Below are 27,918 nucleotides of genomic sequence, written 5' to 3'. Positions count from 1 at the left end.
TCCTCCTGCTCAGCCCTTCCCTCAGCCATCCTCCTCCTCCTCCTCATCATCATCCCTCCTCCTCCTCAGCCTTCCTCCTGCTTAGCCCTACTCCTCTTCAGCCCTTCCCTCAACCTTCCTCCTCCTCTTCCTCCTCAGCCTTCCTCCTCCTCAGAGCTTCCCTCAGCCCTCCTCTTCAGCCTTTCTCCTCTTCAGCCTTCCTCCTCCACCTCAGCCCTCCTCTTCCGCCTTTCTTCTCCTCAGCCTTCCTCCTCCTCAGCCCTTTCTCTCATCAGCCTTCCTCTTCCTCAACCCTTCTGCTCCTCTGTTCCTCCTCCTCAGACTTTCCCTCCTCCTCCACCTCCTCCTCCTCAGCCTTCCTCCTTCTCAGTCCTCCTCTGCCTCGGCTACCAGCCAAATTCACACACACAGAGCAGCTTTATGTGTGTGAATAACTCTTGAAAGATGAAGAAATTGAGGGGCTCCCACAGGCACAAAACTTTTTCTACCCACATATGCCTGAATTGCCTGTAGAAGGTTGTGTCAAAAAATAGCAGGTGACCACGTAAAATTTATAAAGCACCACAGGCATTGCTGTTTGCTTCACAATGGCATCACATCAATAAATTGGGAGATTCACCTCTGTGAACTGAAGAGAGCTAGGCTGAAGTCTGAATTTGGATGTTTGGGACTTGTCAAGCTCCTACAGAACTGGAACTGATAAAACCTGGGAGTGTGATTGCTGCACTTACACTGCAGGTTCACTCAGGAGTGACACAGGAGTGGCATTTCATATTTCCTGCTCTTTCCAGACCTGGTCTAGGGTGCTCCAGCTTCAGCTCAAACTTTTCAAAGATCTGATTCGCTTTTGGGATCTGTGGTTTTCTGCCTACTGCAGGAAGAGGGTGCATCTGGTGACAAAAGCAAACTCATCATCGTTACCCTCAACACACAAATTGGTTCTTCTGCCTCATTCACTTTGGACAAGTGATTTAGTTAAATGATGGGATCCAAATGTCTTCACCAAGACCAAGAGGAACTTGGCATCTGCCCAGGCAGGATTTGGTCACTGCTGTTTCTGAGCTAAATGGGAGACAAGCCAAAAAAAAAAAAGTTATTTCCCTGGCTCAGAGATGTTTGCAAACACTGACACAGTGCCCATGGATCAGACACAAGTTATGGAAGTTCATTAATTTAAATAATGATCAGGAGCCTCACTCTGTTCCTTCAGTTTGTGTCATGCTGTTTTGGAGGCATCTACAGACAGGCAAAATAAAGTACAGGCTGTGACAAGCCCACACTCTTTACCACATGTGGCTGAAGTGAATTCTATGACTGATCTCCTAATAGTTTCAAGCATATTTGCCTTAAGAGCTAACATTAAATTTCTGTTTTCAGGATTTTGCTGCAGGTTTGATGGCTACTTTTGTGACACTTCAGTTTCAACAGAAGTGTTTTTTCCCTTCATGAAACAATGATATTCACTGGGTGATCTTACAAACATTCCTTCATTGGAATGGTGCTACACCTTAGCTTGGTCATTAATTTTCTTTTGGTTTTTCTCATTTTTGTTTCTCAGTTCAAGCTGTGACTGCATGTTCTTTGTCAGGAGCTGCTTCTGGTGTTGAAAGAACCATGTAGAACCCAGCAGGACGGGAAATGGGAGCTGAGGCTGACAAGTACGACCAGAGAACCAGCAGAACCTGTGACATCGCACAAATTTGACTGTCAGAGCTCCAGTTCTCCTTGATTCTGTCTCACAAACAGCTAAAATCAAGGCTTTTCTCAAGAACTTCTGCTAAAAAAAAAAAGCTGAAAGTGCAACAGTGTGGCATTCACATTTTCTGAAAAATCTCCTCACTCAGGATTTTTCTCCTGGAAGTTGAGAGGTCTCAGAGAAAAAAGAAAACAATAATGACCTGATTTGCTTCTCCTGTGTTTTGCTCATGTGTGGAATGTGTTTGGAGATTGTTTACCAACAGGTGATTGTTTAATTAGGTTTCTGTGAATTATTTTCACTTATTGTCCAATCAGTGCCAAGCTGTGCCAGGACTCTGGAAGGAGTCACAAGTTTTCATTATTATCTTTTTAGCCTTCTCTAAGTATCCTTTCTGTATTGTTTAGTATAGTTTAGTTTAGTATTATTTAATATAATATAGTATCTTAAAATAATAAATTAGCCTTCTGAGAACATGGAGTCAGATTCATCGTTCCTTCCTCCATCTGGGGGCAACCCAAATACAAAACAACAGGGTGAACCAAACTTCCCCAAAATTCCAAAATATTTTTCCTAAGGAAGATCCCAACCTTGCTGTCACCAGGGAAGCAGCAGATTGCTCTGAACTTCATACTGCATTGATCCCATCTGTGCCTTCACGCAGAGACATCGAAATGAGTATTTGCTTTTTCTTGTATAAACGTTTAAAAAGAAAGAACTAGTCCCCTGTGCACAGCATTCATATGAGCTGATAAGAAGCATCTTCTCTTTTCAGGTTCCAAAAAGTGGTGATTTCAGTGCAGGAAGGTGAGACTTGTCTCCAAGGCCTTTTTCTCTTGGGGCTGTAGAAACAACAGCCAACTTCTTTGTAGCCTAAATTAGCTGAGGATAAAAATAAAAACAACACTCTGGGGAAAATTCTGAGGGAAACAAAAAGGGGGAGAGAAAAAATATCATCACCTGAAAAAAACAAACTTTTTAGAATAAAACAAACTTTTCAGAATAAAATAGATTTTTCAATTTCTGAGACTTTTAGGCTAAAAAAAAAAAAAAAAAAAAAAGAGGTGTCTTTTCTTATTAAGAAAATTGCTTTCACTTTCCTGCAATGAAGAGAGTTTCTAAGGATGGGAGAAGTTGAGTGTAGCTGCTGAGGAGCTAAAGTGGGGATCCAGCTATCAATGCGTCACCAGCTAAATGTGATTTGAGATGCAGTTTGCTTTTCTGTATCTCAGATCTCAGGGCTAAACCACAAACTGTACATGACACAACTAAATTAATATTTAAAAATAATTACTTGCTGCCTGAAGGTAAACAGAAAAAGGGTAAATAATTGATAGCACTGGGACTGCCACACTGTAACTCTGCTGAGCGTTTATGATGTGCTGTGAAGGTTCAAAGGGATTGCTCTTCTGCTGCCTCTGAAGGAGGGTTTTTGCTAATCATTCCTGGGCTTGTTTTGTCAGCCAGCAATGTTTTCAGAGTTTGAAGCACCAGAATAGAATGCCAGCTTACTTTAGGTGAATCTCTAGTTTAATTTACTAACTTTCATTCCAAGATTTGCATTGTAAATGATAAGGTGATTTTCATATATATTTTTTTCCTTTTAATTTTTTTTTTTCTTAGCCCATCAACATCTGAAGGGAAATTTTATGTGGTCTGCTGCCAAGAATGCAGAGTAACTTGCATTTAAAGAGTTGTTACATAACATGCCACCCTATGACAATACCTGTCTGCAGAGCCTGGTGATGCCTTGAGAGTTGGTGGCTCTTCTGTTTCCAGTGGCAAATATCCATCCTCTTACAGCCCAGCATGAGAATAATCAGTATTCAAAGTGGCAGATGACTGTAAAGAAAGGTCAGTGATTTCAAACTGATTAATTTTTCCCCCTCAGTCAGAAAACCTCTCGCACTGATTGTTATGATTATTTTTATTATTATTATATCTGCTGCCTCCACAAAGGACATCATTGTTTTCTGGTGTTAAAGCACAGCATGAGCAAACACACAGGTAGTGAGTATGGGGAGTCAAGAGCTACAGGTCTGCAGGATATTTAAACACAGAGCCATGCACCTCTGAGGGGAAATGATCATTAGGTAAAACTTCAAAAGTAGAACAAAACTGGGTTGGGTAAGCCAAGCACTCACAATGTCTTATTTGCAATAGATATGTCAATTCTAGTGATGGGAATGTGGCTTCTTGTCTTTGTGCCCAGTCAGACCTTCACTAATGGCAGCTTCTGTAATGCTTTGCACTGCCTAACACTTTAGTTTCATTGCTTGAAAATTCAATCTAAGCTTCCATTTCCATTTTGAGAAAAGAAAAATCAAATTCTGTACTCAGATGCTCGAGCATGAGGGTCATTTGAAGGCACAAAGTAATTCCCACACTCCACTGAACAGTAGCCAGTGTTTCAGTGAAATCTGGGAGACTTTTTCCAGCTGCTGTGCATCTGGAAATGAGCAGGAAGGATGACTAAATAGAAAACATGAAAACACATGGAACATCTGTCACTGGAGATTGGCAATGTGTAAAAAAATCTGTCTGTTGTTTAAGAGTGCTCTAGTCCTCTCTCTTTCTCTTTCAGCCCTGGAAGCCCAGGTCTGTATAATAGACACATAAAAATTGAGCACTGAGTCTCAAGTGGGACATACAGGTTTGTGGATATTAGGTCCAAGCTCAATGTTTATAGCAGGAAAATCAAATTGCCAGTTTCCATGTTTTAAAACTATGATTGCAGCATTTGGATAGTCCTGTATGTTCTAGCTCCACCAGCCCTCGCTTACATGAGAATCCCCATTCTCATTGTAAAAAATAATGCTATTTCTAGCCCTCATGGTTTCAGAGGAAGGCCTGAAAGTGTGGCAGGAGGCTCCTAAAGCAGAAGGGGACACACCACTGCTGTGCTCTCACTCCCTTACTGCTGGGCAGGGAACTCCTGCATTTGCATGCTTCGTGTTCCCAACGCAAGGAAAGGCAAAACGAAAAAAAATCCAAAAACCCAACAAAACAAAACAAAACAAAAAAAAAAAGGCACCAAAAAACACAAAAAGGAAGCCAAAAAATGTCTGCTCTGAACTCCATTCCAACATTCAGGTCACCACCCTTCTCCTCTCTTCCCCACACCCAAGACCACACACTTGCACTTGCACCTCCAGGCACATGTTTGCCTGCCAACCCAATGGAGGTTACAATCTCACTGCAGCTCTGGTTATCTTTCAAAGAAAAATGTCCTAAAAGAAACCCCAGGAGCTCAGTGGTGCAGCCCCACCCCTGGCCATGGAGCATGACCACACTGGCAGCTCACAGGCTGTGCAGAGAAAGGGATTTCTTCTTGTTGGGAAGGTGGCCAAGGGGTGTTATAGGAAGCAGCTGCTTGGAGGCAATTCATTGCTGTTAAAGCATTTGCTGCTCTGAGGGAATGAGGAGCACTGAGACAGACTGGGGCATCTCCAGCCAGTACAAAAATCACTGGGGAATTTCAGTTTTTCTTCCCTGGATTTATTTTAAGTTAACTGCAGGAATGTTTCATCAGACCCAGGCCTTTGTTGTCTTATCAGCTTGAGAAATAGGAAAATGGGGATTCTGTCTTGAACGCTGATGTCTTCATTCTGCAGGACTAATAACATTATTTTAGTCTAAAAATCTCCGTGAATATCTACTGGCCTTAACACTGTGTTGCTTTGTCTTAATATGGGATTAATTGGCATTTCTAGAAACAGAGAAGGGTATAATGTGAATTTTGTGTGACGCAGAGATTTCTGCCAGGGTAGTAATTTGGTGTATTATGAGGTTGGCCCTGTAGAAAGGACAGTAGTGAAAATAACTACAGGGCCCTGACTGAACTAAAACCTAAAAGCTTTTGCCTTGAAGAGAACTTGCCTTGAAAACATTTATTCTTTCAGAGGAGTATGCCAGCAGCAGAACAGCCATCCCAGCGAAGCTTCCCAGAGAATGCAGTAATACATGCAATAAAGAGATTTTTCTAGTGAAATACCCACTTGTGAACTGTTCATGGGTAGAAGAAAAATGGATCTGGGGTCTTGCCACCTGAGTTCCCTTCCTCTCCCTCAGTAGGTTATCAGCATGAAAACAGGAAATGAATTGGACACCATTAATAAAACATGAAGCCTCCGTGTTCAGGTTCTGTGCTCTGTCGTTCAAGTGAAGAAGACACTGTGTGAGAAGGAAGCAGAGGAGTCACATCCACAAGTTCATTTACTCTTTTTAACTACACAGCAAACTTTGGCTTAGACTTGGAACTAAACCATTCTTTTCTACCCCTGAATTTATTGAAAAGCTTTTAAGCCCTCATATAGAAAACCTGAGGGATTGTTACTGAACTGTGAGTAGTCTTTCAGAACATAAAATGTTTTCCTAATAGATTTCACCAATAATTAGATATTGTCAATGCTGATTTTTTTTACTCAGAAGTGTCTTTCACTGTGATATAACATTTTAGACCTTTATTTTTGGAGCTGTTGGTGTGGCACAGATTTTTTTCACTGTGATAGATGTCCTTTTCTTGCCAGTTGCTTGTTTGTGATTTCAGCCACATCCTGGGACGTGTACCTTGCTCTTTTTTGGGGGCTCATTTTGCTAGAGGAAAATGTATGATTGAGCCATCTCATAAAATCTTTTTTCACCAAAGAACAAATTACTAACCTTAAAGAATAGAGACCTATGTGAAGTAGACTGAAAGACCCCTCCACTGCCAGCACCACCACCTTTTCTGTCTGTACTTTAAAACCATCTCATGAAAGCTTATGGTCCCAGCAGCAATCCAGGGATGGGAGCTTGCAAACTTGTTAGGAAAAAGCCATGGGAACAAAAGTAGAAGACCCGGTTCAGCCAGACAAAGAAGACTTCTGCAGCTGTAATAAAGGCTTGGTTTGCTCTATGGGGGAGTTTAATTGCAAAATACTTAGCATAGGTGAATCATAAGAAGCCTAACTATAGGAAGAGGTTAACCACAGTTATAGGAAAGATTCATCTGAGGCTACAATAAACAAGTTTTTTGGTGGGAAGGAACCAGCAGACTCTCCTCAGCTGTGGACAGGCCCATTCCCGAAACTCCAAGGTTGAGCTGTGAGCCCAAAGCAGCTCCTCCTGAGTTTAGACAGCTCTTTTAAGAAGCAGCTAAGGACAAGGCCGGGTGGAAAGATAAGATATTTGTTGTTAGTTTTTATCAGGCTGCTGTGGCTGGAACCACTAGTTCATCTGCCATGGGAGGCAGTGCTTCTCATTAAAGCCTACCACAACTATAGGGGCAACCTTGAGATTATTAAAGCTTCCATATTTTTGTACAAACTGACATAATCACACTGTTAAATAAATATGGAAGCACCTCTTCCTGGATCCTGGTCAGGAAAAGGAGGGTCCAGTCTCAAAGATTTTAGGCCAGTTCCAAATTTCTTCAATTATTTCTGTGTAGTCCCCTCCAAAATAACCTGTTTGCCAGATGTGCCTCTTGCTTAATTCCTGAAATGCAGAAGTAAGACCTCAGACTAGGGGAGAAACCTGGGCAGTAAAGCAATGCACAATCAGGAAACTTTAAAATTCAGTGTTAAAGTTCAATTCAATTAAACATTTGTCTTTGCAGCCATCTATGAGTTTGATGACAGGAAATTGGATTTGACTCATTCCATACAAAGGGACAGTCTGGTAAATGTACATTTTCAGCCAAAACCATTCGTTCACTAACAGAGTGGAATGATGTTTTCACTGAAATTCATGGTACCATGTGTTTACTTGCTCATGTTGTCTGGCTCCATCCATAACAAATGCAGCCAAGCTCTAATTCTCAAACTGTTTGAAGTTAGTCTCATGAGAGATAGGCTAGACAATTCATTGGAAAATATTCAAATTATTAATAAGGTTATTCCTAATTGCACAAAAGGTTCTATATTAACATTTTTTATTCCAGCACATCTTTTGTTACTTGGGGGTTGGGTCACAAGATTTGTTTTTTTACATTATTTCATCTGTCATATCTAGGAACCACCTTCTGTTTGCAGTTTGAGGTTATTGGAAATAAAAACTGCAAACATCTGTGGACACTGAAGAATAATGCAGCTGCAGGATGGCTGGGATGGGCTGAGTGAGCATGATCAGAGGAGGCAAAACAAAAAAAACACAAAAAGAAAGCCAAAAAATGGGTCTCTAACTGGGTGTGTTCATGCAGGGTACCTTGGTATGATGGAGGGGATGTGAGATGAGCATGATTTATGGACAGTAATCAGCACTGGAGCTCCAACAGGAGTCTCTTAACTTAGATTAAAACACAGCAGCACCTGCTGCTTGCTGCAAATTTTTCCTGGAAAAAGAGAGAGTTAGCCTTCTGGAGTGTTTTCTAAATAACACATCTCTGATATTTTTAAAATATTAGTATGTTAAATATCGAAAGAATTGCTGAAAATGATGCCTTGGTTACATGAGCAGAGCCCACTCATTTCACTGAGTGCCCAGGGCTGTCTAAAGGCAGCAGCAGTGACTGAGGACGGTGGACTGGGATGGACAGCTGGGTTCTGCCAGAGCTCTGAGCCAGGAGTTCACTGAATCATTCATGGCAACTTCCCTGCTCAAACTGCTCCTGACTTTTATGGAAATATTTCCTGTGACTTCATTTTTAGCCCGCTGCCTGTAGGAGTGCCTTACATCAGGCATTTTCAAGGCCTTTTTTCCCCTTGCATCTAGCCCAAACTTTCCCTTGCCCAGCTCCGCATCAGGGCTTCTCATGCTTGTGTCTCCTGCCCCTCCCTCTCCTCATCCTCCTGCATATTCACATTAACTGAGAGGTAATTAGGGACTGATCCTGTCCTCTGAGTCTTTGTTTCTCCAGACTATGACTTAAATTCTACCCTCCTGCAGCAAACTGCACTGAGATCTTAAGGACTGGTCCTTTTGGGGGTGCACTTGCTGCTGTATCTAGTTCTCAACACAAAGTTCTTTGATATTATAATGTTGTAATGGCAGGAGACCCTGGTTAAGCAAAACCAGAACTGGCTGTCCCTCCCTCCCTCCCTCGGGGGTTTCAGGTTATTAACAGGGCTCAGCTGAGCTACAGGGATCTGTCAGGTCTCTGCCCACATTCCTGTCTTGCAGCTTCACAATTCTCATACTATTTTGGAAAGCAGCAACAAGGCAGCTTGTATGATCTGCCTCTCATGGCCACCAATCTTTTGAAGTTAGAGGCTCACAGAATCCTGCTGTCCATCTCTGCCCCACAAGAGGAATGTGTCTGTGAACCCTCTGTGGGTTCAGCCTGCATCCCACTTGTGGCTTGGCAATGCCAGGGCCAGGGCAGGCAGCCCCTGATGATGAACCTGGGCTCCCACCTGCTGCTCTGCCCCTTGGGAGCCTTGCTCTGGGTTCCCTGCTTTAAGCCCATTCTATCAACTGTTTTACTGCAATAAAAATTAATCCTGGCAACTGTAAAGTCGTTGTCTGGGGTGAAACAGTATTTTGGAATTGTTTGGCACCACCTACTTTCAGTAAGTCCCAGGTGTTTCACACTGTTTACTCCACTGTGTAACGTGGAACTGATACCAGCATGAAATGGTTTGCAATCTCTTGCTTCTCCCTTTCCCGAGCATCCTCACAAGCAGCAAAGTTGCTTCATGTGCTCATTGAAAAACCCTCCAAAGCTTGTGCTGGAGCATTCCCTGTTCTGGGAACCTCACCAGACCTTCATTCCCAGTCTGTGCTCTTCTTTTCACTGCTCTTTAAGTCACATCAACAAAAGCTACCAGATCTGTGATACTTCTCAGCCCTGTAGCAAGGAAAAAAAAGTGGCATTGGAGCCAGAAAAAGAGTTTGGTTCTTTAGAATCACGTCTTGGTTTGGGATCTTTTCATTTGCCTCTGGCACTTTACGAGCCCTCCCCTGAGTTTTTCATCCTCTTTCAAGCCTCCTTTTCAGTTGGCTCAGCTTGCAGTCTGTGGTGGGTCTCTTGCACTGTGCACAGGTGTGCCCTGGGACTGGGACAGGCATCACCTGGCACACACGGCTCAGAGGCTGCTGGGCTGCCTGGTGCTGCAGCACAGCATGGATCTGCCAGCAGCACCCGAGTGCTGAAAGCTCCGTGTCCCACGGGCCACCTGCCTGCTCTGCTGCATCATTTCTTGGTTTTTGTTTGTGCCTGGTGTGAGCAGACTGGGTGGTGATGCTCAGGACTGGGTGGTGATGCTCAGCACTACATAAACTGGGTGCAGCCCAAAACTTCCACATCTGCAGCTGTGGTATAACCAAGAAAGGAAACCCAGGAGAACTCAGAGAACACCAAGAGAGGAAACCCAGGAGAACCCAGAGAACACCAAGAGAAGAAACCCAGGAGAACTCAGACAACACCAAAAGAGAAAACCCAGGAGGCTGCACCTCCCTGCTCCACTTCCAGCCTGCCCTGCTGTGCCAGGCTGGGGCCACAGGGCAGCACTGTGCCAGCACCAGGGAGAGGGCTGGCATTGGGTTTTCTGTATGCCTCAGGATTAGTCCAGCACAGCCAAGCATGCCCAGATTCTACTCTGTGGCATCTCTGTGCCCAGCACCATGTGCTTCATCTTCATGTGCTGAAGATGGTCTCTGCTGGGTGTCTCTTCCTGCTGGAGCTCCCAAGCCCTAGGCAAAGTCTGGAGTGGAGCAGAACTACTTAAAAAGTCTCCTTGAAGAGCTCCTATGACATCACTGCCTGTGTCTTGGTGTACCAAGTCCAGGACAGTGGCCTGCCAGGCACTGGGCATGATTTCTGGTGTAAACTTGAGCTATCTGGAAAGGAGAGTCTGACTTCAGCATCTTCCAGACAATCCCAGTGGCAGAAAGCATCTGAGGAATCCCACAGCCTCACACCCAATTTTCAAGGCCAGCATTTCTCCCAGCATACACAGCCCTGCCCAGGAGGCTAGCCAGGCTACATTATCTGGAGTTTGAATCTGGACATGAGGAGGCAGGTGCTGGGAAAAACAGGCAAGCACATGAGTAGTCAAAGGCAAGAGCAAGTGTTTCAGGTCTGCACACTCAGCACATTGTACCCCATCCAAACTGGGCTGGGGATGTTGGAGCAGGGAAACAGGGAGCAGTGAGGAGTGTTGCAGGGCTCCTGCCAGACTGAGCACAAGGCAGCACCAACGCTCTGTGGGATGGGGAAGGGAATTTCTGACAGTGAGATTCAAAGATCAAGAGGAAAATTATGGGGGAAAAGCCAAGCAGATTGGGCTGCAGTTCCTGAGGGCTGTGATGAGAGACCCTCTGCCCCCTCAGAGGCAGGGCAAGGGGTCAGCACTGCACACCAGACCGGGTGGGATCCCCATTGCTGTGTCTGGAGAGCTGCACTGGGACTTGGCACCCTGTGAGGCCTCTGTGCATGAGTGCTCATCTTCCAGACAGAGCCTCAGCAAGGAGAAGGTTGATAGGATTTAAATGGGGGAGCTAAGGACTGATCTGAGCTGGGAAGGGTCTCAGGCCATGGCCAGGAAACATCAGGAGCACGGCAGGGCAGTTGGTTCCTGTGCTGGGAGGTGCCACCAGCACAAATCTCTTAATAGTCTTTTAGTCTCAGCAAGGCCTTAAAAATCAATCAAAGGATTAGCTAAGCAAATCTGGTTTTGTGGTCCATGATCCAGCTTTGTGCAATTGGACCTACCCTTGCTCAGACTCTCCCTGGTGACAGCTTGCTCCAGTGCCACCTGCAGCTGCAGGGCTGTGCAGGAAAGGCTGCAGCTGGCAGGGAGCAGAGGGAGGAGTGGGATCTCACCCCTGGCATGCCCTGCTCAGGAGCAGGAGTGCCAGAGCTCAGTAGCACAGCATGGCTTGTGCCAGCCCATCACTCCCTGCCACAAGTGCTCGCTTCACTCAGAAGCTTCTGAGAGCTCTCAGAAGAAGTTTCTCCCTGCAGAAGCTCTCGGAAGAGAACAAGAGCCACTGACCCATTCTCATGAGCTACTGGCTTCATCTGGCTTCTGGCTTTTCTCTCAGGAGCAGGTGATCACTGAGATCCCTTTTCCCTTGCAGTGGGGGCTCCCTGGCTCCAGAGCTGAGCTACAGACGGGAACCAGACAGACCCTTGTCCCACCACATGCACTGCTAAGCCTCAGCCTCAGAGGACTATTTTTGAGCTGCCACCTGTGAGAGAAACAACAAGTCTCCCCAACAATCTCCCCAACAAGTCTCCCTTGACATTCTGGCTCCTGGCAGATCAATATTTTAATTCATTTGATGACAACAGCAGCAATCCACCCAGCTGACACCTGGCTGGGTCTGTTCCCAGCCTGCTACAGGAGAGTTTGTGCAGCTTCTGACAAAGCAGTTTGCTTCCTCTCCAGCTGGAAGTTACTCCAAGTGACAACAAGAGACCTCAGCCCCCTGACAGGGCCTGAAAGGCCCAAACACACTGTGGTGCACAGCACTGGCAGGTCTGGATGTGGTCACTGGACTTGCTAAGCAGTCACAATGGCAAAGTGATGTGAGCAATCACGACACGTTGCCTCCAGAGCTCAGCAGTCTCAGTTTGCTGGCAACATTTTCCTCTGCCCCTTTTTTCCCCCCAGACTCTCCCACGACCTGTGGCCAGGTTGGTTCAGCTTTGGCACAGCATAACACGAAGTGATGCCTGGCTGCTGGATTATCCTGCTCCCTGTAAACTCCTGAGCCTCCCAGCTCTGGCCTGTCATCCACTGGGAGCTCATCTATGCAAATCTGCTCCAAGAAAATGAGGGCTATAAATAATGGACACCTTGGGCCTGCATGTCGGTACAAGGTAATCCATGGCCCTGCTTGAAATGTACCCGGCTATATTTCACCCTTCCGCGTGAAAGTTACAAGGAATGAAAAGTACCCAGGATAAAATCCAACCTGTACTCGCCTTCTGACCTCAAAAAAAGAGGCAAAAAGTTCCTCAGAGCAAACTGGAGCTGGTGTGGCAGGAGCCCAGTGCTCGGATGCTGTGCTGAACGCTCCTGCTGCTTCTGCCTCCTTCACAGTGGATGTGAGAAAGCTTATTGATAATGTGAGAAAGCTTATTGGTACCATTTGCCCGTCAAAGGGCTAGCTTAGATGCTAACCAAAACCAGGCTGTTCACTTTTGTTGCCTTTAAATATTTTCAAATTGAATGTATTTTCCCCACGGCACTTCTCTCCTGGCTGCTGCTTTGGGTGGCCCAGTAGTCTTGGGAACACAGGTCACAGAAATCCAGTTAAATTCTTCAATTTTTTCCCTCTCCTGGTTGACAAAGAATTTATATACGTGGGAAATATTCAGAAATGTGCATCAAGGTTGGTGTGGGGTATAGAGCAGCATCCACAGGAGGCACAGCTCCACAGACTGTGATTCCTCAGCTTGAGAAGATGTGACTGCAGGACTGTGAGCAGCCTCTGGAATTGTGAGCAGCATGAAGGAGTCACCCAGAGGTGATTTGTTCACTGGTTCTGGTTCTTCAAACAGACGAAGGTGGCTCTTTGCACAGTGTGTCATTTATCTGCAGAAACCTTTGCTGCAGAATGCTGTGCATGCGTAAGGTTTACATAAACAGAAAAAAAAAAAGAATAAACCCACAGACAAAGTGATGGAAGGGTTAAAAAAGGCTAGTGGCTATTGAATAACAAACCTCACTTGTGTCATGGGAGATCTCTGCAAGCTGTCAAGCCCTGGGACTATTCTGGAGAGGCACTGGGTGAGCTGTGTGCTGTCCTGACAGTCCTCCCTACCCCTCTGCTGCTGGACAGAGCATTCATCCCCTGACCTCCTGCAGGCATTTGATGTTATGTCCCTGTGCCTCTCCTCACCCATCATTTCCACCGAGATGACCTTTATCTAAAAATCACAGATTTAGTGTTACAACTAAATTCTGCACCAAAGAGATTTTTTTTTTGCTTTGAAAAGCATCTGGACAATTCTTTCTGAAAGCACCTTTTGGCTACCCATAGAGCATCCTGAAAAGGATGAGCCTTTAGATAGGCTGGCAAGTCATATAAATAGCAAATACTATTGGTTCTGAGAATTGAATTTTCCCTGGGAAGTCTGAATCTCTAGCTCTGTAACAGCTTAGTTATCAAATAGATGATTTATATCTTACTAAGTATTTCCATCTGTGGATGGAAAAATGTTCCATTGCATAACATTGCCAGAAGTGCCAACTTGACTGCCAGAAATGCTTTTGGGCCCCCAGATCAGCCTATTTAAATAACCAGCTCAGATTTTGGGGTGCTCAGACAGGTGGGTGTGCAGGGAGGGAGGGCCCTGGCCATGTCAGCACACCCCAAGGACAGTGTCCACCAGCAGCTCTGCCCCAGAGCTCCTGCCTCTTCTGAGGATGCTTTCCCCAAGCTTGCATACAAATCTCAGTTGCTTCTTTTCCATCACGTGTTTGTTCACTTTTGGTCAAGCTTGACTGAAGGAATCTGGGTTTCTGCCATTGTGGGGGAGTCTTGCAGTGCAGCTGCCACAGAGGCTCAACCTGGCAGGTGCCAGAGGAAAAGGAGAGTGCCTGCAAAGCCAGGTGCATTCCCACCCTGCTCTCCCCATCTCCCACCTTGTCCATCTGCTCTGCTTCTGGAGGGTGAACTGGAAAACAGCAGTGCCAATGGTGATCATTTGTTGAGGGAGATTCACAGTGCAGAAGAACCCTGAGAATTTTAATTACTCACAAGGATGCATTGCTTGGAGCAGTCACTGGGAATGGGTCATCCTTACATGTACAACAAAGATCCTGGAAACTGTTCACTGGCAGGTAAAATAGGGGATATTGAAGGAGTAAAACCAGGGAGAGTGTTGACATGAGTGAAGAGGAGGGAAATACTGGGCTCAGTATTTCCTGATTCCTGATACGGCCTGATTCCTGATCCCTAAACTGTCTTACTACAGTATTGTGAAAGTAAGGAGGAAAAAACCTAATATCACAGCTCCTTGCCATCAAGAAACTCTGTATTAATACAGTACAGCTAAGGTAATTAACCAAATCAGACTTAGTCCAGTGCTGAAAGGGATTTCTTCCCCCAGGGATAAGCAGATGTCTCAATCTAATTATACAAGTTATTTAATCAGAACCAGAGGTTGGGTAGCTAATGAAAATACTTTGTAGTGTTGGGGGGAAGTTGCAGCTCTGAGGCAGAGCAAAGGGGGTCCACAAGCTTGCACACCAGTGCAGTTTCTAATGTTCTACCTTTAAGTTACTGTACACAACTTTAGGATCTCAGGATAGCAATTTGAAAGAAAAAAATAACACATTCTAGCAAAAATCAGTGTCACTGCCTGGTATGGAAAGAAAATTCTTCTAATAATGTCCCTGGTGCTCCACCCAGGCAGAGTGCTGACACAGGAACAAATAGCTGTTTGGTCTGAGGAGCTGACAGCTCTGTAGGACCGTTTTGTGAGCCTTGCCTCACCCAGATAAGAACTGGAACAGGTGTCTGAACCTGCCCACAGTCCAAGCTTGCCAATAGTGGGGGAGCAGCTGTTAACAGCACAGCTCGCAGGGAAGCGCTCCCTGCGCTCTCAGGGACAGGCAGAGCCCCTGAACCCATAATCCTTGGGATACACAGGTGTCTGAAAAGCAAGTGGGGTACCATTCCCACTGGGAAGGCTGTGCTGCTGCCATCAGCACTTCCTGACAATCACAGACTGGGGCACTGTGCCATTCACATTTTCTGGAAAAATCCCTTCGCCCAGGATTTGTCTCCTGGGAAGCTGAGAAGTCTCAGAGAAAAAGAAAACAATAATTATCTGATTTGCTTTTCCTGTGTTTTACTCCTGTAGGATGTGTTTGGAGATTGTTTATCCAAGATTGTTTCACTGGATTTCTGCTGTGGGTTATTTTCCTTCATTGGCCAATCAATGCCAAGCTGTGTCAGGACACTGAAGAGTTTTCATTATTATCTTTTTAGCCTTCTCTTAAGTATCCTTTCCATATTCTTTAGTATAGTTTAGTATAGCATTCTTTAATATAAGATAGTATCATAAAATAATAAATGAACCGTCTGAAAACATGGAGTCAGATTCATCGTTCCTTCCTTCATCAGGGAACCCAGCAAATACAACAGGACACATCCAAGCTGCCAACCACAGCAGGTAGAAAGCAAATCTTCTGTGTTGCTGCTGAGAATTTCATTGAGAAGGTTGTAGTTGTAGGAAATGTTGACCCAAATAAGTGGGACTGGGAAGAAAGGGGTTCAGAACAGTAGTCAGGGTGGAGAGAGGACACAACATTGCACCATGGCTGCAGAGAAAGAGCAGATCCTGAGGGCCTGTTGACTGCAGTGGGAGTTTGATGCCCACACAAGAAATACAAGTTGTGGCACTGATCAGAGCTTGGATGAGACAGTCCTGTAACCAGTCTGAGAAGTCCTGGGCCCATGCCAGTAAGCTACTTGCAACACACGGGAACAAAGGGAAATTTGACTTTGAACTCTGCTGTCCTACATCCAAAATCACAGAATAACAGAAAAAGCTGAGCTGGAAGGGACTCACAAGGATCACCCAGTCCAGCTCCTGGCCCTGCACAGAGCCATCCCCAAGAGTCACGCCACATGCCTGAGAGTGTTGTCCAAACCCTTCTTGAACTCTGTCATGTTTGGTGCTGTAATCACTGCCCTGAGGAGCCTGTTCAGTGCCCAGCCACCCTCTGGGGCAGAACCTTTTCCTAATATCCAACCAAAACCTCCCCTGACACAGCTTCAGGCCATTCCCTCAGGTCCTGTCACTGGGCACCAGAGAGATCAGCACCTGCCCCTCCTTCTCCCCTCCTAGGAAAGCTGTAACTGTGATGTAGCTATAACTGTGATGAGTGTCCCCTCAATCTGCTCTCCTCCAGCTGAACAAAGTGAGATCAGCTGCTCCTCACTGACCAAGTGACTTCAGCTTCCCCTTCACCTTCTTCACTGCCCTCCTTTGGACACTCCTTCATAGCTTGCTGTCCTTCTTTTATACTGCAGAGACCAAAACTGCTCACAGAACAGCTGCATTTTCATAAGTTGTATAAATAATATCACTCCTTTCATCACCTTGTACCTGCTCCACACCAAACACCCAAGAAAATGAATAAATGAACCCATGAATAAACCCTAGCTGCTTGTGCAGGGCACAGTGGCTTTGGCTTCAGGACCCACGCAAAGACACGTCTGCAGTGTGGCACTGGGTGATGGCACCTAACTCACTCCTGTGGCACAGCAGGAACCACTCCTGCCTCCTCAACAAGGCAGTCCAGTGGGACACAGACAGCCTACATCCAGTCCTCTGCCTTCTTTGAAGCACAAACAGTTTATGAAAAGGAGATTGAGGAACAGCTCTTTTCTGAGACTTGCCCCCTTGCCAGCTCTGTGGAGCTGTAACAATCTCTGCTTGAGAAGATTTCTGTCCTAGAAGCAAAGCTGTGTGATGTCACCAGTAACTTCTCTTTGTGTGTTGCTTCTCAGCAACCCTCAGGCCTCCCTTCGGCCATTTCATTAATCATTTGAATAGGTCTATTAACCATAGAGGGCACTTATGGGGGGTCCATAAGCGCCATGGAAACATCAAAACACAGCTGGATGTGTAGGGTCTCACCTGGAAGACAAAGTTTTCTTGTGCAAACCAAGAGCACTGGACTGAGTGGGAAGAGCAGGTGCTGTAGGGGATAAACCTTTGCAGATTCACCCTGCTGCATATGATATGATGTCATTTCAGATGTGACAATCCCTCTTTGAAAATTCAACTAACTAAGGTCAGTTCCGTTGGAAAGGTGAACAGCTCAGGGTTTGTCTTCACAGGGAGCAGCAGAATGGAAGGGGAGCAAGGTTTTGACAGTGACCCCAGTGAGTGGCCACCTGGTCCATTGCCCCTGGAAGCAGCAGAAACTGTTCTCTGAGGACAATTCATGCCCCTAAGGCAGGTGTGACTGGGAAGAGGGGCTGCAGTCAGAGCACTGGCCATGCTCCAGGCTGAGAGCAAACATGGAATTAATGTCTCTTCCCATCCAAGTCTGTGCAGAGATTTTACAGGCGTCAGTGGCAGCAGGATCAGAGCAGAATCTTAAGGCTCTTCCCCTGGAGCTCAGAGGAGTTTAATGGAATAAAGTCTAAGTTGTAATTAATTGGCTTCTACGTCTCCTACAGGAAAGAGTTAATGAAGGCACAGCTTGTCTGGCCAAGGGGCTGGTGAGACTCCTGCAGAGCTGACTCACAGGTGGAACAGCCTGCCAAGGCACTGAACAGGCTCCTCATCCTCAGCTCCTCCTGCCCCAGCTGCAGCAGGGGGAATCTGCAAAGGTTTATCCCCTACAGCACCTGCTCTTCCCACTCAATGCTCTTGGTTTGCACAAGAAAACTTTGTCTTCCAGGTGAGACCCTGCACGTCCAGCTGTGTTTTGATGCTTCCATGGTGCTTATGGACCGCTCAAAAGTGCTCTCTATGGTTAATAGAACTATTTAAATGATTAATGAAATGGCCGAAGGGAGGCCTGAGGGTTGCTGAGAAGCAACACACAAAGAGAAGTTACTGGGTGAGATGTGACCTCAGAACTGGCCAGGTTTGATATTTTGATATTTTCATCATTGAGCTTGGCTCAGAAAGAGATGAAAAAATGAAATTATTTGGTGACATCATTGTTACAAAAGAGCGCTTACTCAGTGAGATGCTGTCCCAGGCATTATCTCCCACCCCAGCTGCTCACCACTTCCTTTTCCCTGAACAGAATGGGACCAGTGAAGAGCCAGCAGCAGCATCAGCTCTCTACAGCTCAATTCCAGATCCCTGCTCTGGTGTGAGCAGAGCCAGGTTCACATTCAATGTGCTGGGGTGAGGGCAGGGAGAGGCAGAGTAATCTGAAGGCTGGTGCCTGATTCCTGTTCTCCAGAAGCACATCATGACCTGAGAAGTTGAATTCATTAAAAATGATGTTTTCCTTCCTTGTGAACTCACCTTTTGCCTCAGTTATCACAAAAGGGCTGATGAAAAGCCACCAAAAGTGCAACAATTATGACACAGTGACAGTTCAGGCAGAGGAAGGGCTCTTGGTCTTGAGAATAACCTGAATTACACCACTTTAAATCCATCCTGGCAAAGCATAAATATATGGATTAGTGCAGATACAGCAGATCAAAGCCTGAGGTGGAGAGTTTAAGCCAGGCATAATTTGTAGTAAAAACAAAATTACAGGGATTCATCCCTTCATCTCCCAACACTTGCCACAGCCTTGCCACAAAGAACATTTCTGCCTCCCTGTTCTTGTGTATGTATACATTGCTCAAAACATCTCAGTTTGGGGAGTGTGGTCTGTAAACAGTGACAGACAGCTCTGGAACTGTGCATCATTACAGTAACCAATGTGGAGAGGGGTGAATAAAGGAACACTCATGTCCTGCACCAAATATGACTGGAAAATGTAAAAATGAACCATTCTCTGTACAATTCCTTCCTCAGCCTTTGCAGATTTCTGGACAAGCACAGGAGAGTTCCTGACCAGGTGCAGGTGTGGTGATTCCTGAGCCCCTGTTACTGCACTCCAGTGAAATATCAGCTGCTTCTGCTCCCTGTTCCAGTTGATATTGGAGTGACAAAATCAAGTGATGCCACCACAGCCATGGACACCTTTGTCTGCTGAATGCATAAATCTTTCTTGCTGAACCCCCACCAAACTCACCCCCGGGTCTTATCTGTTCTAAACTGAGTATTTATTTATTCATGTGGTTGCTTTATGGAAACTGCAAAGATCCTCATCAAATAGAAACCAAAAAGGTTCATTATTAAGGTGGAACTGAGCTGAGAACACATAGAGTGATATGACCAACCTTATTTTGGGATGAAACACTCAGTGCCTTGGGCAGCTGGTGCTAAGCCCTCCTGTTACCCCTGGCCTCACTCAGGAATGGGTCTGGGTTTAAGGTGAAGATTTTTCTGGCCATTGTGCAGAGATAGGAGAGAATTCCCCAGGGTTAGGGGGGCAGAGCTCTCCAGGGCTGGTGAGCAGGACACCAGTACCAGCAAAGGAAAAGAAGGGACATGTGGGAACCCAGGACATCCCTCTGTCTGTCCAGGACACCCAAAACCCCTGCCAGGGGGCTCAGAAGCCCTGGCACAAAGCCCAAAACACCTGTGGGTTTGATTATAACCCATGGAGCAAATTACCAACCTTGTATGAAGATCAGCAAGACACGACAGTTTAGGTAGAATATTAGCGAAGTTATCATGGGGTGGAAAAGGTAGATTTTGGGGTTTTGATATGGGGGTTCAGGGGGCAAGATGGAGGGAACTGGGTGTGTCCAGCCTTTCTCCTTCTTCTTTTTGGCCTCCATCTTCTGCTGTGATGTTGGCACTTTTGGATTGGTTTAGAGTAGAAGCTCACTGTCTAACATAGGTGATAGGTATTGGGAAGTTACTGTAAACATTGTACACGTAGTTTTTAGTATAAAGACATAACACTGCCCTGGGGGCAGGCAGAGTGCCTGGAACTGTCCTGCTGGATGGACCTCAGCGGGGCAGGAGAAAATTTTTTATATATAAGAAACAATGAACAACCTTGAGACCCAGAACTGAAGAGTTTTGACTCCTTCTTCAAGCGCCAGGCTGGGAAAAGAGACTTTTAACATTCTCGGGGTCACAGCGACCAAAACATCCCGAGAGGGACACTGGACCCTGCCCTACCCCAGCAAACCAGAAAAATCCCATTTGGCTTTTGGAGAAGGGCTGGGCCAGATGGAAGAGGCCAGGGCAGGCAGCTGCTCAGCAGTTCTCTCTCTCCTTTCTGCCTGCAGCACCACCACAGCTGGAGGACCTCACAGCTGGGAGCTCCAGGCAAGGATGTTTTGTACACACAAAACTCCACAGCACTTGAATGCTGGCATTCACTGGGGGTAAATACCAACATTCCTGTGCTTCTGTGCTCTCATTGATATTATAAATGCTAATCAAAGAGTTTGAGGCAAAAGACATACAGAGAATTCAGAATGTACAGGCAGCAAACGTATTTCTCTAAAACTGGAAATTAATTCTATTTTCCCTTTCTTACTTTGACTGAATCCAATATAGATTTGACCCAACTACCAGAATTTCAAAACTCAGGCTCCACCAGACAAGACTCATAACGTTTTGTTCCTAAGCAAAGACAAGGTAACATTTCAGAAGGTAAGAAATCAGTCTCCAAAATTCACACTTCTGAATAATCAGCTTTTTAGAAACAGCTTGTTTTCCACAGTAAAGAACAGGGTTTTTTTTTAATTCAAGCCCTTCAGCAACATTAACATTCTTGGTGCAGGTCCCTGCCCTGTCATAGCTCTTATCTCAAGGACAGCACCTCGACAGCAAAATGCCACATCCGTCACATGGGAATATCAGCAACTGCCCAGTCATCTTGAGCACAAATAAAGTGCACAACCCACAGTTCTGTGTCCTATCAGCTGCCTTCTAAAGCTGCTACACACACACCTCAAAACACGAGTGAGGCTGTTTGCTTCATTATGGCACTTCCTGGGCACACAGGATGAGCCAATTTCGTGTTTGTGAAAAAAGCCAGGAGAGACATAATGCAGAGAGACACACACGTGTTCCAAGCCATGCAGAGCCACTTGTGGAGATGGGATGTGCATGGATTCATCTCTGTGCACATGCACAGACCCTGCTGGAGGTGGAGTGGGGTGAGCAGAGCTGGTGGGTTATCCCTGCCTCCTCCTGAGTGTGATAATCCCAAGGGCTGTGGTGCATGGTGGTGGATGTGTGTGTACATCTTTTTCCCTTTGTTTTGTTTATTACTTTTAATCCCCTGGGGCATATCTCTGAGCTGAAGAACTTTAGAGCTGATATAGCTTTTTAAAGTGGGGATTATGTAAATGCATATTATGGGGCTTTCATAAATAGGGATTATTTGTCGACTACATTTGAGCGCTTCCTTTGGAGCCATTAAGGTCTGTTGTGTAAACAGGAATTTAGTGACTGCCTAATCTAAATTTCATTGATTCAATAAAAGATCACAACAGCATTTTTTGCATTCATTTTGGTCTCATGAGAACTTATTTCTGGACAATTTTCAAATAATTACAGGACTGTATATGACTACGGCTAATCACAGTGAGCACACCTCACACATTTGTATTAACAGTTCCCCGTGATTTATTCTCTAGTTCTCTTCCTCTCTAGTTTTAAATTCACTGTTTAATTTTTAATTTTTAAAATTCACTGTTGTATCAGCCACTAACCCGTTAACTGTCACTCACCAAATTAAGAATTCTGCACATTTAGATGAGCAAAGCAAAAATAAGATTTTGCCAAAAGGTGTAGCCACCCAAAAAAGTTGTAAAAATTTCTTATCTGTGCTCCTAGATGTCCTAGATGAAAGACATTTAGGCAAAATGCTAAAAATTCTGGGAAAGGTTGCCTCTTCTCAGGGTAGTTTCACACTTACAGGCAGATTCTACTTGGAGAATTGGCTCTTGGCCTCCTCTCAGCTGACAGGAAATGCAGGTGTGTTTCCCTGCTGCAGAGATGGTGCAGAGCCCCTGCTCTGTCATTTTTGTGTTGAGAATAACACAGGAATAGGCAGGAGGCAGTATTGTAGAAAGAGCAGAGAAGGTTCTATTCAAGAGAATTGTGAATTTCTTACAGAGTGATATGATAGATTTTATTTGATTGGCTAATTAACAAAAACATCTTCCTCAAACAATGTCTTTGAGAAGAGCTTAAAGATGAAGTAGAAAAACACCACTTGTATGTCAGAACCCAGGACATTCCTCTGGGTGCCCTGGAGACCCTGACAGGGGGCTTGGAGACCTTGGCACAGAGTCACAAACACCTGTGCCTTTGATTTTAGCCCTTGGAAAAAACAATTACCAACTTTGTGTGAAGATGTACAAGGCACAAGAGTTTGAGTAGAATGACAGTGAATTTGTCACAGGGTGAAAATGTAGAATTTTGGGGTTTTTAGAATGGGGGTTCAAGAGGCAAGATGGAGGAATCTGGACATGTCCTGTCCTCCTTCTTCTTCTTGGCCTCCATGTTCTGCTGTGATGGTGGCACTTTTGGATTGGTTTAGAGTAGAGACAGACTGTCTAACATAGGCAGTGATAGGTATTGGAGAATTATTGTAAATAAAGTACACATAGTTCTTAGTATAAAAAGCCAACATCACCCCAAGGGCAGGGACTGTGCCACAACCCGACCTGCTGGACAGATCTCAGCCGGTCAGAGAAAGAATGTTATAGATAAGAAATAATAAACAACCTTGAAAAGCAGAACAGAAGAATCCTGACTCCTTCTTTGGCTGCTGGGCTGGGAAAAGAGACTCTCTGACACATCTCGGGGTCATCCTGACCACAGAGACCCCCAACACTTGTAGACAGTTTATGCTTAACAAGTCATCACATCCTTACAACTCCCTAAAACTCCTCACAAGCCACTGTGAGGAACGCTGGCCATTTCTGTGTCCCATGGCATCCACACTGCTCCAGTGTTCCATCCAGCTGTTCCAGCTGCTGTCTGAGAGGGGCCCAGACAGCAGCAGCAGCTGCTCCCTCAGTGCAGGAGGCCCAGATGTTTCCCCAGATGCCCTGACAGGACACAGCTCCTCATCCCAGAGCATTCCCGAGCAGCCCTGAGTGCCCTGGGGCACAGCAGAGCAGGGGCTGCATCCCCAGCACTCCCTGGCTGTGCACAGCAGCCCCAGCTCTGCTGCCTCCCTGCTCAGCCTCCTCATGATTATTATTATTTCAGTCCTCCCACCAGCCTCAGATCCAGCTGCATTAGGCAGGTTCTGATGCTGTCACAGTCACACAGAGAATGAATCACATTGAACATTGCCCATGGGGTTGTTTATTCCTTGAAGAGGGGATGGACTGCATGCCAATATCCCTGGCAAGGCTTAATGAAGGAGCTGGCTTTTGCTAGGAAACCTGGATGCCCTCCTACAGGGATTTGCTGGATGGTATGGCTCTGAAAAGCTGTGTAAAAAATAGAATAAAAATTATATATTATATATTATATATTATAAATATATATAATATTACATAAAATACATCTTAATATAATAAACTATATTATATAATATCTATAATATATATTAATACAATAAAATATATTGTATGATATCTATTAAATACTATAATATTATATAAAATATAATTAAAATGTAAAATAAAATATAAAATATAATATAAAATAATTAAAAGATATAATAATTTTTTAAAATAGGAAGATATTTTCAACATAATGAAATCTTGGTAGGGGTCTTTTAAGCTCTGCAGCTCCTCAGTCCCAGACCTCAGTGGAGACAGGGATACCAGGAATATGCAGGTCTAGCTCTTGAAGTTAGTGCTTGTACAGGCATCTTAGTCCTTCCTGTCCTCCTCACTTAGGTTCTACACCCTCTCCTTTGCTTTTATCTCCTTCAAAAGAGAGAACTTTGCCACCTGGCTCTGACTTCTGGAGCCGGGAATCACTGAGGGAGGAGTTAAATGGGAATTTTGCATCTTCCTCTGTTGTTTGCTGTTCCCAGTTTTTAAACTGCATTTCTATTGAGCAGAACAAGCCCATAGCACAATCAGTGCACAATGCCTTGGTTTACAAAGACCATTTGATCAAACATAAACCAGCACTACTGTGCAAATAGTCTGTGATGGGCACCTCAGTTGTCACACATGATGTGTCTTCTCCTTTGGTAATTTCTGAACCACATAGAACAGATGAAAATTTGAAATGCAATCCAGTCTTCAGCCTTTGGAAATGATTCATTCTATTAATGATTTACTGATTTACACACAGCTTATTTTGCATAAAGTTAGAGCTGGGCACATTTATTCATTGTGATTCCCTTAAAAATGGATATAAATATCAAAAGCAATTGGCTACCAAAAATTTTAATATTACAGCACTGCATCATGGAGAGTTGACATGGATATGAGTCTAGGTCAGAAAAAATATAGAGAAAATGCTTAACCAAGTATGATATTTTACAGCATGTCACGGAATCATTTGAAACGCTTCTATTCATTACAAACGTATGCAGTGTGGGCAAAGGATTGCTCAGGAAAATAAGATAAATTATTCTCCTAATGAAATATGCTCCATGATCTATTGGAACCCATCTCTCCTACAAAGTCCAGCCTTTCTCTAGGGCTGTACACCTGAAAAAAGAGAATGTATGGATACCTGGGTTCAGTGAAAGGAACTAATTACACACAATTCCACAGCAAAAAAAAATGCAGGTGTTCAGTCCCAAACTTGTCCCCAAAGCCAGTGGATACTGAGACTGCCAGCAGCAAGGTGTGTCATCCTCCAAACCAGGGCTTTGGTACCCCAAAACGACAAAGTGCCCCCAACACACAGGAGGGGATGTGGCACACCTCACCAAGAGCCTTTCAGGAGGCTGCAGTTAATGTCCTTAGCAGCAGCAAAGCCACCCTGCCCAGCTGAGGAAGTGCAGGGCATCTTGACATGTTACACTCGTACACGTATTGATCCGACAGTCCATTGTTCACCAGAGCCCTTGGCAAAGGTCACTGTCTCTGCTCCCACCCTACAACAGAGCACAGGCACAAAGATTAATTTTCAGAAGTGAATGTGGTGCCCACCTGATTCACTTTGGCCCTCAAGCCCCAGATGAAGTCTGGAGCTGGCTTAATTAAGACATCCCTTGCCCCTCTCCCAGCACTGCCAGACATGTCTGTTTCTTGTTGTCATTGTCTTTTCCCACAAATTCCTCCACCCTTTATCCTGTGCCAACCCTCAAACCGGCTCAGAGACTTGCCTCTGAGGCAGCATCCAAGACCCACATTTCCCATGACGCCCAAACAATCTCAGATCTTCATTTCTGGGCCCTTGCTGCTCTATCCCCTGCAGCGTTTAGGAAGGAGCTCCCACCTTTCCGGGGTCCAAGTTTACCAAAAAAACCTCAATCACGACTTTTAATGTCCCAACTCGGTCTGGATTAGGACACAGTCCAGTGGCTGAGCCCCAGTGGCCGCCCCCGCGCAGCAGCTGCAGGAGCCAGAGCGCCCCACCTGCCTGGCAGCAGCCAAAATCCAGCGGGCACAGGGAACGGGCACAGGGTGCGGGTAGAGGTGCGGGCACAGGGTGAGGGCAGAGATGCGGGCACAGGGTGAGGGCAGAGATGCGGGCAGTGGGAGCGGGAACAGGGTGAGGGCAGAGGGCGCGGGTACAGGGAGCGGGCAGAGATGCGGGCACAGGGTGCGGACACAGGGTGAGGGCAGAGAGAGTGGGCAGAGGCTGCGGGCACAGGATGCAGGCACAGGGAGCGGGCACAGGGTGCGAGCACACGGAGCGGGCAGAGATGCGGGCACAGGGCGCAGAGGGTTAATGGCAATTAAAGCACGTTTTAGCATGACTGATAAATATATTCTTCCTTCATGAGATTATAGTCAGGAACTTGATTATCAGCAGCAGATAAACATTCCAGAATCCTATGAACCCTGGGCTTTGCCACTAACTTCTCTGAGTTTCCACACAAAACAAAATATGCACAGTAAGGTGTGCTGCAAGAGAATAAAGGCATGTGCCAAAAATTGCAAAATCAGTAATAAAAAAAGCCTAAATCTACGGTCATTCAGTTTACTGAAACAAATGACTAGATCATAAAAAATATTACCAGGTTTCAGAGACGGTGCCTGATTCCAGTTCCAGCCTCTTTCCACATCCACAGCTGATGGGAAATGTGGCCATGCAGCACACACTGCATAAGGATGAGGCCAGCTCTAGTGTTGTTTTCATCTGCTTTCCTCACAGCAGTCAACTTCCTTTGTTCCTCTTTTCCCAGGGTAGCTACCTGCAAGCATCCTTTGTGTGTGTGATCTCAGAACTTGCCTGAACACAAAGGTAATTCAGAGGGATTTTGGGGAAAACCATGTGCTCACCCTCTCCCCACCCAGGGCCATGCAGTAATTGCTCTCTCTGGGGATTAAACACAGAAGTGTTTCAGAGCAAACTGGTCCCACCTTTGTCCTGAGACACAGGGAAGTGCTGCCCAGCAACATCTCAGGCCGCCCTTTTGCCTTCACCGAGATAACCACGGGTTTATTTTAATGCAGCTGCACCCAGTCAGACCCCCAGGTCTATCAGCAGTTGAGAAATAATCATGTACCCAGCACAAACTTCTTTAAAAAGTTGTAATTCTTTCAAAAGTTGGTTTTTACTAGAGTTGCAAAGTCAAGCCTACTCTAAATGCCTCTATCAAATAAACTGGAAAAATACTATAATTGTATAATACTATAAAAGAGGAATTGAATACGAGTTATCCTGCTTGTAAACCTGAATTTTTAAAATGTAATTAAATGAAATCTCAAAACATTTTACAAAGTGAGGCTTTATGGAACTCAATTTGACTTAAGTCATATTAAGTCAGCAGACTTATGGTGATTGCCTCCATTGTCATGCCATGTTCCCATCTGACAGTCTGCTGGACTAAATGTAGTCTAAAACATCCAATCTCCAAAGCTAGCTTGCTATTACAGAATTAAATAGAATATTCACATTTAATTGCACATAAATTTGATCATTCTATACCCCATGAGTGACTGTGAATAATCTTTTCCATGGCCTCGGGGGTTAAAAAGAGAAAATCCACAAAGTTTGCAAATTGTCTTTGCCACATATGAGGAATTTTCTAACAAGTGTGGAGCACTCTCAGACCCACAGGACCTGCAGGATGTACACAGAGGGTTGCAGAGTCTGGTTTCACAGACAAAAACAATTGCCACTAGCTTTGCAACTGCCCTTTCTGGTCCAGTTCTGCGGGGAAAGATGCACAGATATATTTTAGGGGAAAATATAGCTTCGCATTAAGGTGTGCATATATGGTACCCAATCAATGAATACAAGAATGTGGGTTAACCTGGTTAAAATTATTTAAATTAACTTTTTAAAATGAATTTAAAAGTAGTTGTTCAGTAAAATGCTCTGGCAAATGTTAAAGAAATGCCCATATTAGCATGCTCTGGGAATTAGAAACAGGAGGCTTTAACTTCCTTACAGATATCTGGGTTTAGCCATTTGGCCCGGGGGACGCTTCGAAACCATTTCCCGGCCCGTCTCTATTTATTTCTAACCGTGCGCGGAGCTCGCACCACCCTCCCGTTGGTGGGTTCAGTCCGGTCCATTCCCCTGGGGGTTTTCGGTTTTTGTTTGTATCTCTTATTGCAAAACCAATGTAGACTGCGAGGGTACGTTTCTATTTATGTTATAGTAAATATTTTATTACTTACATAAACCATTTACCCAGGAACCGGTCTCGTGTCGTCTTTGCAGGCTCGGAGCGCGCGCGGCG

The sequence above is a fragment of the Geospiza fortis genome, unplaced genomic scaffold, assembly GCF_000277835.1.
Source record: "Geospiza fortis unplaced genomic scaffold, GeoFor_1.0 scaffold115, whole genome shotgun sequence".
NCBI lineage: Eukaryota > Metazoa > Chordata > Aves > Passeriformes > Thraupidae > Geospiza > Geospiza fortis.
The sequence above is the reverse complement of the archived record's forward strand: the minus strand, read 5'-3'. Positions refer to the sequence as shown.